General features: G+C 39.9%; 1 long non-coding RNA gene across 6 annotated transcripts in view; it reads left to right on the top strand.

Moving 5' to 3' along the window:
* Positions 1-20,277, top strand: part of LOC135363709 (uncharacterized) — a 308,304-nt gene that overhangs the window by 168,889 nt on the left and 119,138 nt on the right. The window contains exon 5 of one of the 6 annotated variants that reach the window (XR_010409742.1): positions 11,519-12,606. The exons of the other annotated variants lie outside the window; for them this stretch is intronic. This is a non-coding gene — a long non-coding RNA (uncharacterized LOC135363709). Of the gene's footprint in view, positions 1-11,518; positions 12,607-20,277 lie in introns of those variants that run through there. 6 annotated transcript variants of the gene reach the window in all.

The raw sequence follows: 20,277 nt of genomic DNA, 5'->3' as shown, positions 1-20,277 counted from the left end.
TTATTAAAAGAGGTGGACAGGAGGGTCAGAGTCAAAGAAGGCACTGTGATGACAGAGGCAGAGAAAAAGAAGGATATGTGACAATGGAAGGAGATGTTGGAGTGATCTGAGACGATGAGCCAAGCAATATGGCAACCTTGGGAAGCTGGACAGGCAAAAAACCAGATTCTCCCCCAGAGCATCCAGATGTTGCCCTATTGACAACTTCATTTAAGCCAATGAAAACCGTTTCACACTTCTATCTCCAGAACTATAAGATGGTATAATTGCATTATTTTAAGCCATTAATTTTGTGGTTATTTGTTACAGCAGCAAAAGGAAACTAATAAACCTAGCATTAGTATTTTCTAGCTTAACTCTACAATTTTATCATATGACGACCCCACTGAATCATTGTCTTCCCTAAATATATTACTCCAGTAGAGTCTCGAGCAGTCTACATATCCTTATTTTGGAGGACTTGTCTATTCCCGGAGACTCTACACAATTATTTATCTTCATGGAGTATATGCAATAAATTGGTTTTGTCTTGGCTTTTAATACACCAAATTGCCACTTTTTGTACGTTCACACTAGGTGAAACTTACAAATACAATCCAAAAGATGATGACTTTTGCCAGGAGACATATGCCTACCACAAAAATATTTGGATACTTTAGCAAATAATAAAAATCTTTGGTCACTTTAGCAAATTACACTTTCAATGAATTTATAAATATGTATATGCACATATATGTGTTCACAAAAGCTCATGTAAATAATGCTTTTGTCTTTTCAGTGTTTTGATCTTGATCACAGAAGCCTATACAAATAGTATTTAAATTCTTACAGAAAATATTTTATTAACTTGATAAATTATTAATCTACCATCTTCTGTGTAGAAACTACTGTACTTGACATAGCAAGGAATACTACAGTGATTATGGTCCCTGCTTCAGATGAATTAAACAAATGTTGATAAGTTGTGACGTCACAGTCTCGACCATGAGTACAGATGGAGCACAATTATTTTGACAAAAATGACTGAAAACTCTGGCAAACACAGTAGCAGATTAGACATACCTGATCTTTTGTTTCCAGTGCTCCAATGAGATGTGTATGAAAGTTTACAAAAGGATAAAAACTGGAAATACTAATAAAAAAGAAACTTCATGCTTGAATCTTCATTGAACGGACTCGATAGAGATGGATGTATTTAAGGGGACATTTCTGGAATAACCGGTTTCCATTCTCTACCATCTCAGATAGAATATTAGAGAGATCCCCCAAGAAGATGCAACAAACTTTGACTCACTCTTTGTATGCTACTATTTCTGTGAACGGGGAGCTGTGCTTGCCAATCAGCATAAAGTTTATGCCTCATCCTTTGTCAAAAGAAAAAAACAGTATGTGTACATTTCTAAATCAATTTAGAATTAAGTCTCGGTACCTCATATGAACAGGAAGAGAAAGGGATGGGTGGAAACATATCACACCTTTGGAGGTGTGGTCAACTAATGAACAGTGTGATACAAACAGACAGAAGCAGCAAAGTTATAGACCAGAGAACACTCTGGATATGTTCTTCTGGTGATTGCATTGCATAAAACACATGGAATGTCTTCATTACAGGAGCTATACTTCTTAGCTGACGATCTGTTCTTAGTTCAGTAGCCTTTCACAGGTAATAAATGCTTGTTCTCAAAACTAATCTATGCTAATATTTTGACCTAAAATTAGAAGAACATATTAGAAAACATTGGAGTGTTGTCGTTTTTAAAAGAGGCAAAGACACAGGACTACATATGTTCTCAAATACAGAAGCAGGGTATCATAAGTGGAGAACAGCCTGGAAGGATGGCAGAGATGTAAAGACAATGGCCAAAATACAAAAAGCAATTGAGAAACAATAAAACACGAAAACCATCAAAATCCATATTGGGGTGCATTAAAAGGTAAAATTGCCGCTAGAGTAAACTTGAACAGATTGTGCTAGCATAAAAAAGCAGAGGCCAAAAAGAAGAGAACACTGAGGAACATGATTAAATTTCTGGAGTAAAGAGAATGAGTATCCAGTCAAGAAAGTCGAGATGATCCCAAGGATGGGGCCAGAACAACAGAGCTGACAAAAACGTAACGATAAAATGCATTTCTAAGGCCTACATTGTTGTCATCCCTGCCACTGAAGCCCGAGGAAGCTGTCATGCATGCCTCCAGCTGTCAATATTGTGTCCTTGATTGCTCTAAAATTTTACCCTGGCATAGCCATTTCCTTTTTTTTTTTTTTTTTTTTTTAAGATTTTATTTTTTTTTCTTGGTAGAGAGAGAGACAGCAAGAGAGAGAACACAAGCAGGGGGGAGTGGAAGAGGGAGAAGTAGGCTTCCTGCAGAGCAGGGAGCCCAGTGTGGGGCTTGATCCCAGGACTCTGGGATCATGACCTGAGCCGAAAGCAGATGCTTAATGACTGAGCCACCCAGGTGCCCCCTTTTTTCTTTATTATTTATTTATTTTTATTGGTGGTTTTTTTTTCTTTTTTTGGCATAGCCATTTCCTTAACCAAGAGAAAATGAAAGAAACATAATCCTTTTCATTCTGGTCACCATATTTTCCTTTCCGTTATTCTGGTGGTTGGTCATATCCTTATGCCTACCACCCACCACATGTCATAATCTCTTCTAAAATAGGTGTCACTTCGATTTTCTGTGCTGTTGTATGTTATCTTTTCTTGTCATACCACGTCTACCCCCAATAAAGCATTCCCTGCTAAAGTTGTCAACCTGCTTCATGGCTACTGTTAATATGTAGCGTGTGTTACATATTAAACTGAAATATTTAAGCAGCTGCTTTCTAACCAATATGTTGTGGGGGTAACATTATTACTGGTAATCTTCTTTGTAGATAATTATTATTAAGTGGAAATTTAGAAGAGGAGGCCAATTATGTAATTAAAGAACTTTTTTCTGTGTGTCTTAATTACATTCCGGTATTGTCTTTATCTCTGGCAATGTCTGTAATTGAAAATCACTTTTTTTTAAGATTTTATTTTTAAGTATTCTCTACACCAAACATGAGGCTTGAACTTAACAACCCCCAGATCAAGAGTTGGCACCCCTGTATTTGAATTTAGTAGCAGAATACAGTGACATTCTACTTTTATTGTTTCCAGAATTTATATTATATTAATTGCCATACTAAAAAAAGAGAGGAAAAGCAAATGAATGCTCTGTGTAAGGTCAGTAGTTACCACTTTTGTCATTCGGACAATAATATGTTTGCAGTGCTAATTACAATTAACATAGTCATTACATGTTGGTCTGAAGTATACATTTCTCCAATTTCCTGTAGACAAAAAAACACACTCTACTGAACTGGTTTATTTAAATTTCTGAAAATAATTTATTAAGTTTCACATTTCGCTTTCCTAAATACAAGGCTACCCTCTTCCATCCTATGTTATTTCTTTTTCCTTAACTCCTATGAAAATAGAAATGATTAATGAACACTGAATTATGTACACCCCTTATAAAATAATAAGGCCATTTGTTTATCATACTTCAAATACAATATTTAAGCAAAAGTCTCTATAGTTTGAGTTTCAGAAAAGATTTGGATTGATTTCTCCAATACCCAAAATGTAAGTATAATGCTTACTTTTTCTAACAGGAAATGGTTTATACATTCAATGTCTCCAAAAGTTAGATCGAAAGTTAACTGCAGCAATGAATACCTAGTTTACATATTATGTGATCAGAGCTGAAAGATGGAGGCAAAATCTAGGGCTCCAACCCAGAGCAATATTTTCTACTTGGTCGTTCTGTTTAAGCATACAAGTTCCAGGTGTCTTCCAACAGTCATCTCAGGAAAGCAATAATGTTGCTTTAGTAATATTCAATCAATATTTATCTAAATATATTTCAGTTTTCTGATGACTTTCTCCCTTCTGGTGATCTCTAGTCTCCCCATGGTGGTGCCAGCTTATTTACAGTAAAGTAACGGGAAATACAGGGTAAGGATGGTAATACACAGCCTGAGTTAAGAGTGACTGGGAAGAGCAGTTGCAATTATGTGGGAAATGATGTTACAGCTACTTTCTTTCTAGGTGCCTACAAATAAGCAATTAGCGATATCATTAAAGTCTCTCCCATTGCTGGTGGTGCAGAGCACTTCCCATGGCCGCCTGTCCTCTGGAGACTGTTAAACACACCTGGAAAGAAACTGCTCCGAATATCTATTTTTATCACTGATGGCACTAAACCCATTAGCAATGACCAGACTTAACATTACAACTTGACTAACAAGTAAAAGAAACAACTCTAGCATTTTAGGAGGTTTCCAGGGGTTTTCAATATGTTTTTCTTACAAGCCGATCTCTTTGTAGACACAGTGTTTGAAATATAGTTCCAAATGTAAACTTAAAACTTTTGAAAAATAAAACAAGTAGAATCTTAACCGGAAGCTTGTAGCACCATGTCTGCTTTTGGTATGAATAAGTACCAAAAATGCTTTCATGTGGAAATGAAGGAAACGGATAGCCAGTTTTCAAAATGACTCTGGCTAGATTGATTTCACAGTGACAAAGAAGTCTCCAAAGCAGCTGAGGCTTCAGAAAGAGTGATTTCTTTTTGCTTTCAGGAAAATAAACTGCATTCAAAAGGCAGCTCAAATGTTTCTATATTTACAGTCCCATGTGTGGAGACATTGTCTTCAGTCTTTAACTCCTATAGACATGGCTCTAAGGCAGTGAAGGAAGTCAAGAACAGCTTCCTGCTCACACTGACAAAACAATTAGAGAAAAAGGTGCCTGGGTGCATTACAGTGACCCAAAGCACTATCTCTCCATTTCTTTTCTCATGTAAATAGAATAAACACTGAGACCATGAATCTCAATTGAATGTGATTGATAACTTCTTTAGACCTCTGATTTTGTTTTTCAGACGTTCTCATCTCATCTTACCTTTTAAAATCTTTATTAATCAAGTATTCTTGGGGTTCTCCATTTGTGAATGGTCGTGTAATGAGCTTTACACTACTAAGTATTCTTTGAAATTTTTATACAATTGAGCATATGTATTTTTGATTTGATCTCATACTATAACTTCCCTGGGCTCTCAAAAAATTTACTTGGTCTTTAGCTTTGTTATACATCTCCTCTTCAATTGTAGAGTCAAGTAGATACAGTTTTATTTCTGCAACCATTCATATTGCTCTTCAGAACCTAATACGTGAATGATGTGAATTAATACTGCCTCATGGTGATAATTGAGTTGGATTTTTGACAGTGACATAGTTCTGTAGTTTCCAGTGTTGGCCTGCTACTACTCTTCTTGTATTTATTCTTTGACTTAACTCTGTCAGCAGTTGTAAAAATGATAAGAGTATTAGCCACAAATAACTTTAAATGGTATGCAAAACTGGTAGAAATTTCCAAGTTGTGTTGGGAAGGATAAGAGTTGTCAAGTTTTTATATTCAAAAATTTAGATGCCAACAAATTGCTTTATTTAATTTTTTAGTAAAACACCATCAAAATTTTTAGCCTTTTTTTTGGTCCCACAGTGAGAGGACTCAATACTATAGGACTGATTATAATAAAATCTCCCAAAAGAAAATTCAGACAAAGTCATAAGCTGACACCAGAAGACAGGTAACACTGTGATAAAACATACAATTAGTTTTTTTTTTCTCTCTAGGAGAAAGGTAATTTTATTTACAAACAATAGCGGTAATAATTGTCTACAAATTTGTATATCAAAATTTTAAGAGTTGAGCAGAAAAGAATCAACATTAGAGAGGGTACAAAGGAAAAAAGGCTCAAATAAAATTTAAATTGATACATTTTTCTCAATATGTATCAGTAGCCATTAAAACCTGACACACCTGGAAATGTCATACATCTTACAGTGTGTGGTGGTTACACAAGGATACACATATGTAAAAATTCATTGAGCCATGAATTTAAGATCCATGCACTTCACTATGTTTGTAATATCTCAAGGGGAAAAAAAGTTGTAAAAAAAAAAATCGCCCAGCACTGTACCATTTAGGAATACATGTTCAATAAAAACTAAAAATAGGCAAAGTAATTTATGTAAAAAAGATGGTTTTGTCCATGACATGTGTAATGGCAAACTATTACAGATATCTCAGATGTCCATTATGAAATTAATTAATTTTTATTTATCTACATAATGGAATACTATGCAGCTATAATATTTATTAATGTCATTTTAGAGAAGAGTATTTAATGATTAAATATTTTCACAGACTATTAATCAAATAAAATTACAAAAATATGTGTAATCCAACTTTTTAAACCAAATTGATAAGTATGTTAGAAAGAAGCAAACAAATTTCCTAGAAGATCTATATGGACTTTTAATAATGCTAATAACTTTAGTGAGATTACAGGTAATTGTTTTCTTCTTTGGCTTTTTGTGTATTCTCCCAGTATACTAAAATAAATCATTCTGATAGGAAAATGTAAAATGAATATCACTTAAAAATGTATGTTAGAAGCCATCATTATTGCCTCCTCTGTCGGTAAAAGAATGCATTTCTGACCCCACTGCTTCCATCTGTGGGGTGGCAGTCCCCTCATTCTGCCTGAAGTAACTTAAATAAAGAGTAGAGATATGAACTAAAAAAAAAAAAATAGTTTAAGAGCACAACATGAGTAGCAGTTATCGAGGCAGAAGAATGAATTAAGTCATTAGTCAGTTAGGAAAACTCCCAGGGGGAAGGAGGAAAAAATAAATAGAACATATAATTAAAGAGCTTATATGTAGAATTAAAATGTAAGTTCTCATATTCTGATATAAGTCCCCAAAGAGAGAGAAATGAAATTTCAGAAGAAGGAATAGATACAAAAAAATGGAGATACATTTCTTTTTGGAATAGAAGGAAAAAAAATAATTCTGATTAGAAGGGCCCATAAAGTGTCCAAGGGGAGAAGTGAGGGGGGGACAATGCCAAAATCAAACACTTATTTAAATTATAGTAAAATGTGGGCGCCAGGGTGGCTTGGTCGGTTAAGCTGCTGCCTTGGGCTCAGGTCATGATCCCAGGGTCCTGGGATCAAGGCCCGCATTGGGCTTCCTGCTCTGCGGGGAGCCTGCTTCTCCCTCTCCCTCTGTCTGCCACTCTGCCTACTTGTGCTCTCTCTCTATCTCTGTTAAATAAATAAATAAATAAATAAATAAAATCTTTTAATAAATAAATTATAGTAAAATGTAAGGGTATATATACTAGATTAGAACCTAAAAGCATACACAGATTCTATTATTTATGTAGACTAAATACTAGTTTAATAAATGTTTTTCAACAACTGCATGCAAGATCACTGAATTAGTACTCTCAAAGTATTATAGAAAAACAATTTAGAACCTAGTATTTCATATTCAGCCAAGCTACCCATCATTTCTCATAAAATTATTTATTTATTTTAAAGAATTATTTATTGGGCGCCTGGGTGGCTCAGTCCTTAAACGTCTGCCTTCGGCTCAGGTCATGATCCCAGGGTCCTGGGATCGAGCCCCGCGTCGGGCTCCCTGCTCGGCGGGAAGCCTGCTTCTCCCTCTCCCACTCCCCCTGCTCGTGTTCCCTCTCTCGCTGTGTCTTTTTATTTTTTTGAGGGGGGGGAGTGGGGGAGGAATAGATGGAGTAGGAGAGAGAATTTCAAGCCGACTCCCTAGTCAGCGCAGAGCCCGATGCGGGGCTCTCTCTCACGACCCCGAGATAATGACCTGAGCCGAAATCAAGAGTTGGACACTTAACTGAGCCAACCAGACACCCCGCTCATTAAATAATTTAATGAAAACAATTTCTAGGCATTCAAGGCGTAAGAAGTTTTGCCACACAAAGACTAACACTGAAGATAGTTCGGATAAAGTCACTTAAATAGGGAGAAAGAGATCCAGGAGATGTTTAAAGATTTAAGATGGTAGACGCAGAGGCTGCTTTTAGGCAGACAGGCTCGAGCGAAGGGAAGCAGAAAGGGCCCAAGCCACCACCTGGCTGAATGTAGGCAAGGCCATCAGGCCACCCACCTCAGAATATCCGCAGACCCTAACTAATCAAGGACTACTTGCAACCAGGCACAGTTACCCCAAACGGGAGAATTCCGCAGGGGCCTTACCTCCTCCCCTTCCCCCTTGAGAAACAGCCCCCACTGCCTCCCCGCACACCGCCTCCCCTCTGCGGTCCTGCCCACCACTCCCTTGGGGCGCGTTCAGTAAATTTCCTTGCTCTGCCTCCGGTGAATCCTTTCAAAGCCTGCACCACCGAACTGTGGCCCCACGTTTGGGGGCACCCCACGTTTGGGGGCCCCCCGCAGGAGGAGCCCGTGCTGGTCGGGGACTGGGTCTGACTAGCACTCCCCGGGGAGCTGGCGCTCTCCAGCCGCGGTGACTCCCCGGGGCGCATCCGAGGCCCCAAGGGGGAGCCGGCTGGACGGCCCTTGCCCCAGAGGGCGAGGGATTTCCCCCTCTCCCTTCAGAGGGACCCCTCCCTCCCTGTCTTTCTCTCCTCGGCTTCGGCGGGCCAACCCCGGTACTCCTCTTACGACCGAGGGTCTCCGGCCAGGGCGGCTCCGGGGGCGGTCTGAAGGTCTGGGGTGAGCAGGGCAGACAGCCTGCGCCTTTCCGGGCGAAGGGCCCCTTTCCTCTGCTCTCCCATTCTCTCCTGAGGCCTGCTCCCAGGTCCTGCACAACTGGCAGCTCGCTCAGGGCAAGTCCGTGCTCGCTGGCGACTCGGTTGCGGCCCTTCCCAGCGCCGGCTGGCTCTCAGCCGCCTGCTCCTCCGGCCTCCGCCCCGCGTCTTGTCGTCTCTACCGGGGCGTCGGGCCGCCGTCTCGATCTGCGGGCAAAGCGGGCCCTGCGCGCGCGAGCGGGGAGCCCGCCACTCCCTCTTCCCAGCGGTCTGGCCCAGCGGTGCCAGCTGTCCCTGTTGCCACGGGACGCCCCCAGGGGAAGGGCCGTGCCATTTGCGGGGACCCCCTTGGTGGGACGCCCCAACGTCCCACCCCAAAAGAGTCAGCCGCCCCGTATTTGCTGCAACTCCTCCCCGAGTGCGTCGTCATGAGAAGAGTCCCTCGCCTCCCTTTAGGTCCGGTCCTTTTCCAGGTCGGCGGTGGCCCTGACTGAAATTGCGAGCACAAGTCAGAGCCCCAGTCCCTTTGGCGGAACACCGCTTTGGGAATCAGCAGCGGTCTTTCCCAATAGGGTACCCCCCCTTCCTTAGGCCTCACACTAGGGCTGTGTTCTTAAAAGCTGGGACAGAGTTGACCCCCAAAGCCTGATGTTTCCTGGCCTCAGTTCACACCCCCGGATGGAGAGGTACAGCCCCCCCACAGAACTCGCTCCTGTAAGACTGTTTTCCAGCCTGACCTCCTTGGCTAGAAGTCCTCGCAGGGTCAGAAGTCCCATCCGTGTCCTGCTAGGTTTCATGGCCCTCTATCAGGTCCCTGACCCAAGAGTCTCTTGCAGAGCGTCTTTGGCGGATAACCAGCCACTGCTGGACGTACTGGCAGCTGACTCTCACTCTTCTCCTCCTAACAGATGTGCAGGCTTCTCCCTCATTCATTTCATGGGTTAATGTCTATGATCATTAGAGCCAACTATGGTTAGTCTGTCTCTGGACGGGGATTTTAAGGAACATTCCCAAGCAGCTGTTAAACACCCTTTGTTTCCGGGTAAGTCCTGTCTTCTCCACAGGACACGGACTGCCTATTCCCTCTTGTTGGTGAAAAAACCATGGCGTCTGCTCCGCCAAGCATTAGAACCCAGAGTCCTTTTTCTTTTTTTTTTTTTTTAAGATTTTATTTATTTATTTGAGAGAGAGAGAGAAACAGCATGAGAGGGGAGAGGGTCAGAGGGAGAAGCAGGCTCCCCGCTGAGCCGGGAGCCCGATGTGGGACTCGATCCCAGGACTCCGGGACCATGACCTGAGCCGAAGGCAGTCGCCTAACCAAGTGAGCCACCCAGGCGCCCCAGAGTCCTTTTTCTCTGCCTTCCCTTCCTCCTGTCTCTGCACCACGTTGGGTGTTGCCCGCTTACACCACCCACTTCAGATTTCCCCAATGGTGCCCCAGGTAAAAACTGACAGTGCAGAACAAATTGATTGACTTTTAAGTGGACCCATGTGGAGCATACTTTGGTATTTAAAGTAACTGAAACTTTTATTCTACCAAGGATTACTGAAGGTCAAATAAGCTCCTGTTACCCCTGTTGCAATTTGTCAGCAAAAGATGACTTAAAATGATGGTTAATTTTGTCTGTCTCAAAGTTTTCATGGGTAATTGTTAAGATAGCTTTCAAAGTCTTTGGTAACCTGAAACTTTTATAAAGTTTTGCTTGGATGATAAATTGGATTGAATTCATTGGACATATGAGTCTTTACCAAATGAGATAAAATACTAAAAGCATTGATTGCTGAACATAGGTTTGCGCTTTTGGCTTATTTCAAAGAAACTAAGGATATTTGGGTCTGCTCTGCTTAATTGACTCATAAATTTGCCCTCTAAAGAGTTCTAGTGTAACAGTTCACCATTGGTTACTACTTAGTTTTCACTGGAGATTAAAGTTTCTAAGAGTTAAATATTGCTAAATGTAATTAAGACTGATGGAAATAAGGGAAGCAACTCTATGTGTAAGAAAGATCTAAGGAATGGGAATACATTTTTGTTGTGGGTAAAAAGTAATTTTGTCCTAAAATGACACTGGTTGTTTGGAGAGAAATGACTTGGGATAAGTCTGAATGTGGAGGAAAGCTGTAGAAGTTTTGTGAAGGGAAATCTTTGGAAAGGAATTTTATGTGTAGTCAGGACACACTAATATTGAAATGAATGGATTTTATTTTATTTTATTCTTTTTATTAAGATTTTATTTATTTATTTGACAGAAAGAAAAAGCAGGGGGAGTGGCTAAAAGGACTTTTAGGATAAATACAGGTATTTGATAGCTTTAAGATCAGAAAACTGAAATGGGTAAGAATTTCCAGAATTAAAAAGCTGCATTCAAACTGAATAAGAATTAGTAAAACAGGACTAAAGGAACTAAAAAAGATGATTGTAGTTTTTATAACTTTGTTTGAAACATTACTGGTTCTCTAATGTTTGCTCTTCCAAATTAAAGAAACTTTCTCTTAAGATATCTATGACTTACAAAAATGTGATAAAGTATTCATTTGTGAACAAATTCAAGCATTTAACTTTTCTCTCTAACCTGAACCCTCTGAAATTCAAAAGGTCTCAGTGAGTATTCTTTCTTCCAAGACAATCATAATCATTTGCATAAGTTCAATAAGAATCTGTTCTTATAATAAGACACCATTGGAAACATTGGTCATTTTACCAAAGCTTTGACTGGAATGTTGTATTTGAGAGAGACATGCATAGACTCAGATATGACCAAACAGCTTTAAGGAACAAAGGTTGACTATGAAACGTAGAGCCAAAAAGCCCCTTGGAAATGTTGGCCTGATACCTTGCTTACAGAGTTCTCAGCAGCCTTATCAGGTGAGTAGAGAATGTCATTTCCTGGCAGGTGCAGGAACCTCAAGGTGTTTGGGGACGTCAAGAAGAGGAATTCATTCAGATCTACAGGTATTGCGGGCATGTCTGATGGTAAGTACTTGGCTTGGCTTCTGGGCGTAAGGAGGCTACTGAAAGTTCAGTCAAGATTCCTTGTGAAAAATTCCAGCAAAGCAGATTTTGAAAGATCTGTATGGCTAATTGCTATTCTTGCTGAGCTTATGCAAGTAATTAGGCCAAGTTTGTTAAAAATTGGATTTGTTTTGCAAACGAAGTAGTCTTGATTTGGCTATCTCTGGAAATAAGGGTGATTTTAGAAAGAAAAATTGTGTTTCAGTAACCCACCTTTGTGGATGTTAAATTCTAGTTCTGTTTGTCTTTGAATGTTGTTTGCCTAAGATAGACAACTTGAGGTAAACTGCAGAGAAATTGCCACATTAGCTCATGTATAGAACATCTTCATGCTTGTTGTTCTGTAGGGATAATAACAGGACCCCATGGACATAGGATTATTTGAACAGCTAGAAAATGGGATTTATTCCCCAACAACTATGTAACTCAACTAGCATCGTGATCAATTCTGTGTGGGCTATAATGACAAAATCGTTCACTAAAAGCCAGGGTATACCCCAGTCCATGAAGTTAACTGTGGATTTGTGGAAATAATGGATGGCCCCACTTGCCCTATGATTTGAATTAGGTGATGCACTTGGGAATGCCCTTAAAAAGTTCCAGGCACAGGTTCTTGTTTACAAGAAGACACCAAGGCATAAGTGTACTAAAAAGTTGAATGTAAAAAAGACACACTAGGAAAACATTAACCAAAAGAAAGCATTATAATGTGTTAAAGCCAGCTTAAAATAAACAGCAAAACTTGAAGAGTGGAGGGACTTATTACCTAATGATACATTCTATTAACTAAAAGGATGTAACGATAAAAATATGAGGCAAAGTTGATAGAACTACAGCAGGAAATTCCTAAGAGATTGTAATTAAAACATTTTCCTTAACAGTTATTGACAGGTAGGCAAAGAACAGAATAGCTAAAAAATACAGTTAACAAGGGTGAACCTCTGGATATATAGAGTTCTGCTTCTAATAATTTTTTAAATATATGTTTTCCCTCCTCTAAGTCAGAAAATTTACAAAAATTGATGAGTACTAGGCCACAAAAAGTCTCAAATTTCAACGCGTACATTATATAGGATGTGATTTTGAGTCCGAAGTTAATCATGAACAGAAAAATAGCTTTGCTTTTTAGCTCTCAGAACTCGAGAAAAATACAATGCAGTAGTAACCATCAGAGTCAAATGCCTTATTTTTGTTTGCTCCATTTGTTTGTTGCTGTTTATTATCACATTTTTTCATAAATGAGAATTTTCATCTATCCTTCTATTTGTATATTGTTTACTTTGTCACTTTACTACCCATTAACCCTTCCAAAGTCTCCCCCTTAAGTCTCAAATTGCTTTTCATTTTAAATGGTAGGATAAACACTTTGGAGTTTATATAATCATTAAAATGGTCCCATCTAGGTTTTGTGTTTAAAACCTCTGAGTTTGGCTTTTCTGTGTTTTTAACATGAAAACAAAGCCAAAGGAAAAAAATCAAAACAAAGTAAAAACTTGAGTGAAAGCAAGTACTTAAGAAAGTGAAGTAGCACTGTAAATAGAACATCAGTGGGTATTTATAATTGAAAGCAATAATGGGGGAATTAGAAAGTTTACAAAAATACAGATTTAAAATCAATACACAATTTTAAGCTTAGATTCTGCAAAGGGTGACCAAAAAAAAGATTGTGTGAGTGTGATATATGATTTCCATGATAAATGCTAGCATGTATTCTATGATTAGTCAACAAAGTAGGTTTCTTTCATTTTATGAAAACGAGTTTTTAGATGGAACTGCAGAGGAGTGATTAGCACTGCTTTGCCCCACTGGAATTACTCAAATACTCTTCTTATCCTCTGTTCCCAACAGTTTTTACTTTACTTATTCATTGCCAGCTGGAAGGTAAATGGGTCTATAGAAACTACTCTTAGAAACAAATGAGTATTCATTGAGGGACGCTGAGCTTTTCTGGCTGGTAATTTGCCTGATTAGTTGCATATAGCATATGTGTTCATGTTATTCTTAGATTTCTCTTGTGCATACTTTCAGATCATGTGTCCTTTTTTTCCATATGTTTCTTATCCTTATCCTTTCTTCTGCTTGGAAGGAAGAGGTTGCCTATGACAACTGAAGTTATATTTTTAGTTCATTTGTATTATTTGCTTGAACATTCTTTTTTTCTTCCAGAATGAGGTGGAATCGAACCAAAATACATTCCTGCATCAGCCAAATGTCATCCTCACTTCTGTCCATTAAAAATTGTGGTTCACTTTTTAAGAATCAGTGCCAGAGGCCAGAAAAAAATTTTAGCTCAAATAATCTACTTTGTTTCAATCCCAAATCTCAAGATCATTACTTTTCAGGATATATATTAAAAACACTTGGTGTGCACATGCATGCACACACACACACACCACACCCCATAGGCCCTAAACTGTGGGCACATATGTGTTACAAGAAAAAATACAAAACATTTAAGTAGTTATATGTTATACATTAAAAGTTATATATTTACAAGAAAAAATTTCAAACTATGCCTTATTTTTGAAATTAAGACTGTCTCTGGGCGCCTGGGTGGCTCAGTTGGTTGAGCGACTGCCTTCGGCTCAGGTCATGATCCTGGAGTCCCGGGATCGAGTCCCGCATTGGGCTCCCTGCTCAGCAGGGAGCCTGCTTCTCCCTCTGACCCTCCCCCCTCTCATGTGCTCTCTCTCATTCTCTCTCTCTCAAATAAATAAATAAAATCTTTAAAAAAAAAAGTTTAAAACAAATATATAGAATATATATGCAAATATTATATATATATTTGCGGCAGTCAATACCCAGTAAAAAGCAACTATCTACAACAGTAAGGTTGCTGGAATATATATCCTTATTTCTTAAAAATCAAGTAAAATCGGGGCGCCTGGGTGGCTCAGTTGGTTGAGCGACTGCCTTCGGCTCAGGTCATAATCCTGGAGTCCCTGGATCGAGTCCCACATCGGGCTCCCTGCTTGGTGGGGAGTCTGCTTCTCCCTCTGGCCCTCCCCCCTGTCATGTGCTCTCTCTCTCATTCTCTCTCTCAAATAAATAAATAAAATCTTGAAATTAAGACTGTCTCAGAAAATACAGGGTATACATGTTCACAAACAGCTCTTGTTATAATTTAAACCTGCTTTAGCGTTTCTATTTTTCTTAGCTCAGTTTTTCATGAGACTAGATACCCACTTGAAATTTAGGGGATATGGTTTCAAATTCATTTTATTTTGTCCATGTTTAATTATATTAATAATATCCTCCATCAAAATAAAATCCTACAGAGTGAATATGGAACTTTCAGAAAACGTATAATCCAGTGTTTCATTTGGTAACATATGTAGACCTTTGTGCTAGTTGTTAAGCCATTTTTTCTGTTTCAACTCCTGCCTTCTGCACTCTGCTTGGTGATGCTGTGGTTGGCGCTCTGCAGACTGCATTTCCCTTGTGCCAGTAGGGGGTGGTAGAGAGACAGTGGTAGGCTGGAAAAGGGGGGAACTGTACATTCCCGTTTGCCTTTTGTCCTGTCAGGGTCACCCAGCAATTCCTCTCTTCCCTGCCAGTGGCAAATTGACCATTGGTCCAACACTTTGAGAATCCTCCTCAACAGGCTCCCTAAGGCACATCAGCACCAGCCCTCCTCTTAGGTCTCTATCCCAGCTCCACGGGCCTCTTCTCTAACCTTCTGAGGCACCAACACCAGCCCAGTGGGGTGACCACCTCAGAGATCTAAGTCTCAGCTCCTGCAGATTACTAAGCTTTCCATTTTTTCTCTCTTCTCTCCAGACCTAGCAATAGCTGCAGGTAATTCCTTCCTGAAGGTATTATCTCTGTGCTGCCCTACTGTTCCCTTTATTGCCATTTCTCTTCTTCAATATCCCCTTAATAATTCTTTATATTAAATTATCCCTAGCAAAATGAATAGTATACTTTCTGTTTCTTTATCCAGCACTGACATAATGCATTTTATTCTCATATAGGATCAGTACCTGCACCATTTATTGAGGCGTAGATATTTTAACACCTACATAGAAAACATACATGAAATCTATATAACACCTACATATGACATCTAAGTGTCAGCAATCATTTTATGTATCTTAAGGGAATGAGTTTTTTGACAGAGGCTCTGAGACACATAATTTGGAAATTATTTATAGTGTATCTTTTAAGAGTATTAGTTAAAATTGAAAAGGGTATTGTTCTAATCAACTCATCAGTTGAATCTATTAGATATGTGTGTCATCAGAAATAAAAGTCACATTAAAATATACAGTGGAAAAACCTACAAATTATTCTGTTATATTTTGGTCATAAACACTGAGAAAGATTAGTGATTTATATAACATACTAATTCTTTTTTCTCCTTTCAGCAACCAAAGCATATAAACAAATATTAAGTTACAGTGATACAAAAATAACACTGAAATTAGGATGACTCTACCATCGAACTTAATTTTTGCAATCTTTTTCAAGAGCAGGCTACACAATAAGAAAAAAATCAATTAAAGTTAAAATTACATCATTTTCAGGGACACATCAACCCTTGGAAGTTTTAACCACACAGTATGTATAAAATTGAAGAAATACATTTGACTTAGTCCAATGTATGTTTAATTTGCAAGGCATGGACCCACCCCTCACCATGAACATGTTCTTTGTGTTTAGCCACCCCAAATCATGTAGTGTTGGTAATTCATCAACTATCTAGTCTCTGACCATTGCCACCAACTTCAGGCTCTGTAAATTAGAAACTCAACACTGTGCATAGAAACTCAACATACTTTACATAATCACTTCAGCCAGTGTACGTTATACAAGGTAGCATGAAGCGAGGCAGTAGAAAAAGCAACACGGAACCAGGGACAAAATGGGGATGTGTGGAAGGAGCTGGAGGTTGCCTTATCCTTACTAACAGAACCTACGGCGACCATGTTCCCAGTTGTAGGACTGTCAATTTCCCAGACACACCTGAAGCTGGTTTTAACAGTGTAACGAAGTTCAGTTAATGAAGTGTGATCAGAAGTGTTGTTGGTACTTTCAGGAGGTTTAACTGAAAGGCAGTAGCTGGAAGTTATACCTCTGGGTAGGATAGATTAGATAGCAATGGAACAGCAATTTTGCTGAAAATAACTATAGCATCTGGATAAAAGACAGAAGGAAAACGTTTAATGGCAGTCAAGAGACAACAAGAACTGGGGAAAGGGAGCTGAAGAAAAATTGTCAGGAGTCCAGCGGAGTGGGGAGAGAAGAAGGTGAGCTGTCAGGTATTGAATAGCTGATTATAGCAACAGGCCAAAATTGAGAGTTAAACCTTAGTCACTTACTGAGATGGTACAAGCAAGAGGCTAAAACCAGTGGAAAGCTGACTCCTTGATTCCATTTTCCTCCATGGGATGGTGCACCATTTGAAGGTCAGGTGGATCAGGGCAGGGGTGGGGGTTATCCCACAGTTGAAGGAGTCCTGAACGAAAGGCTCCCACAGTTTATGGACCATGAGGGTTGGGGTGAAATGAGAGGGAAGCACTAGGCGCAGGGAAGTACTGGGTACCGAGTCATAGCGGGGGAAAAGTGTCTTGATGTCCCACTCCTCCCCCCATAAGGAGAGTGTGGCAGAGATACCTGAAGAGGATCGTGGCCCAAGGCTTAAGATAAAGAGATCCAAAAATGAAGGCACTAGGTTAGGTATTTAAATATGTGAGGAGACAGCCGGCCAGAGGGGCCTAAGTCCTTGACAGCAATTCCCTTCAGAGACTTTGAATGCACGGGCTGTGCCCCAAATTTGGTGTGATGGGGGTAGCTTTCCTCTTTGAGGTCTGTCAGGGAAAGCCTTTGCAATTGCCTATGGTCAGGCCTGAAAAAGCACATGGAGGGTTCTAACTGGGAGCCAGACTCTTCAGAGGTGACATAATTTCTGCATCGGCTTTTACTCTGGGGTCAGTTGATGAGGCAAGTGCAGTGGGCTCAGAATCCAAGCTCTGAGCCATAGAGGATGCTGCTGGAGGATAGAGGAACCAACAGAGTTATGGTAGAATTTGGCAGCCCCATGCACATGGTTCATTTTCCCCTGAAAATATTTGCCAAATTCTGGGCTATATGGGACAGGAGATTTAAAAGCTTAGTGAAAAGCATGACAGAGCTATCAACAGATTTGAAAGACAATGATTAGAGTTTAGGACCTGAAACTGGAAGGGGGTCACAGAGGGTGCCCCGAGCTCTTGGTTGAGTCCAGGTTATACTAGAAGTATGATAAGCATTAATGGGGCTACAGTGCAGCCATGACTCACAACCGTTCCTATTAAGCCTCCATTGTTTTAGCATAGCAAGAGAAAGGTAAATAGTATCTGGAGGAATGAATCTTTGCCTTAAGCTAGCCTCTGCAATTTTTTACTACAGAATGGTTTTTAATAAAAATTGGTAGACTGCAAGACCAATGTCAAGACCAAAACAATAAAAAATAAATAAATAGAAACAAGCTCACAGATAATTGAGAAACCATTACCACCTGACAAGGACCTCAGAATAATTATGATTAGTATATTAAAATACTAGATACAGATGAAAAGATGGAGATTTTGGCAGAGAATTGCCATCTCTGAAGGGAAAGAAACAGACTCGTAGAAGTGAAGATAAATTATCAAAATATTGTTTTGTTTTAAATAGTTTTTGAAGAACGAAGGTAGGGGGAGACAGGATTACTGAAATTGACTCATTAGTACAAAATTTAAAAGTGAAGTACAGAGAGAAAAAAAGAACATTAAAAATAGTACAGTTGTAGGAGATTTGTGAGACATGAAAAGGTCTAATACACATGTAACTGGAGTCCCTAAAGGAGAGAAGGAAAAAAAGGCAGAAGCAATATATTTTTTTTAAGATTTTATTTATTTATTTGACAGAGAGAGACACAGAGAGAGAGGGAACACAAGCAGGGGGAGTGGGAGAGGGAGAAGCAGGCTTCCCGCTGAGCAGAGAGCCTGGTGCGGGGCTTGATCCCAGGACCCTGGGATCATGACCTGAGCTGAAGGCAGACGCTTAACGACTGAGCCACCCAGCCACCCCCAGAAGCAATATTTTAAGAGAATTCTGCAAAACATCGAACAGCAGATTAAGGAAATTCTGCAACACAGGCAAGAAAAATACAAGAATACCCCAAATCCTAATAATAATAAAAAAGAAATTACAGAAGAGCAAAGATGGTAAAAAAGGTTAGGCAATCTGAAGAAACCTTACCGTCAAAGGAACAACAAGACACAGAGCTGGCTTCTCAAGAGGAACAATAGAAATCATAAGATAACAGAATTATATAAAGTACAAAAAGATAACTACCAATCCAGAACCCATTAATCAGCAAAAGGTCCTTCAAAAACAAAGTGAAATACATGTTTTCAGAAGATATACTGAGATCATTAAAAGAAACACTAAATAGTGTTCAGGTGGAAGAAAATGTTTTCTTGCAGGGAAAATAGTAATGCGGTAAAAATGAAATACATTTTGGGGTGCCTCGTGGCTCAGTTGGTTAAGCGTCTGCCTTGGCTCAGGTCATGATCCCGGGGTCCTAGGATAGAGCCCTCTGTCAGGCTTCCTGCCCAGCCAGGAGCCTGCTTCTCCCTCTCCCTCTGCAGCTCCCCCTGCTTGTGCTCTCTCTCTCTCTCTCTCATAAATACAAAAAATCTTAAAAAAGAAAAAAGAAAATACATCTTAAAAATATACGGGAGAACATAAATGAATATTGACTGTAAACAAAATAATAGTGGTGCTATCTTGTTGATTTAAGTAACAATTCAGTGTTAAAATGCTTGACACCTTTCTGAGCTACTCAGGGAGGGTCCATACAGCGTTGTTGTGCGTTGCTGTTGTAACTTAAAGGGAAACTTTCATAATGTCCGGAGCCCTTGATGTCCTGCAAGTGAAGCAGGAGGATGTCCTCAAATTCCTTACAGCAGGAACCTACTTAGGTGGCACCAACCTTGACATCCCGATGGAACAGTACATCTACAAAAGGAAAAGTGATGGCGTCTACATCGTAAATCTGAAAAGAACCTGCAAGCCTCTGCCGACAGCTGGTGCTATTGTTGCCCTTGAAAACCTGGCCGATGTCAGTGTCTTATCATCCAGGAATCCTGGCCAGTGAGCTGTGCTGAAGTTGCTGATGCTACTGGAAGCACTCCTATTGCTGGCCGCCTCAGTCCTGGAACCTTCACTAACCAGATCCAGGCCGCCTTCTGGGAGCCAGGTCTTCTAGTGGTTACCCATCGCAGGGCTGACCACCAGCCTCTCACAGAGGTGCATTATGTTAACCTCTGCCTACCATCACTCTGTAGACTCTCCTCTGCACTATGTGGACATTGCCATCCTTTGCAACAACAAGGGAGCTCACTCTGGGTCTGACGTGGTAGATGCTGGCCCGGGGTGTTCTGTGCATGCGTGGCACCATTTCCCATGAACACCCGTGGGAAGTCATGCCTGATCTCTACTTCTACAGAGATCCTGAAGAGACTGAAAAGGAAGAACAAGGCTGTTGCTGCAAAGGCTGTGACCAATGAGGAATTTCAGGGTGAATGGACAGCTCTAGCTCCTGAATTCACTGCTATTCAACCTAAAGTCACAGACTGGTCTGAAGGCATGTAGGTGCCCTCTGTGTCTATT

This window comes from Mirounga angustirostris, unplaced genomic scaffold (assembly GCF_029215605.1).
Source record: "Mirounga angustirostris isolate CCGP_5_RB_7025 unplaced genomic scaffold, mMirAng1.0.hap1 SCAF_2, whole genome shotgun sequence".
In the NCBI taxonomy this organism is placed as follows: Eukaryota; Metazoa; Chordata; class Mammalia; order Carnivora; family Phocidae; genus Mirounga; species Mirounga angustirostris.
The sequence above is the reverse complement of the archived record's forward strand: the minus strand, read 5'-3'. Positions and strand labels throughout refer to the sequence as shown.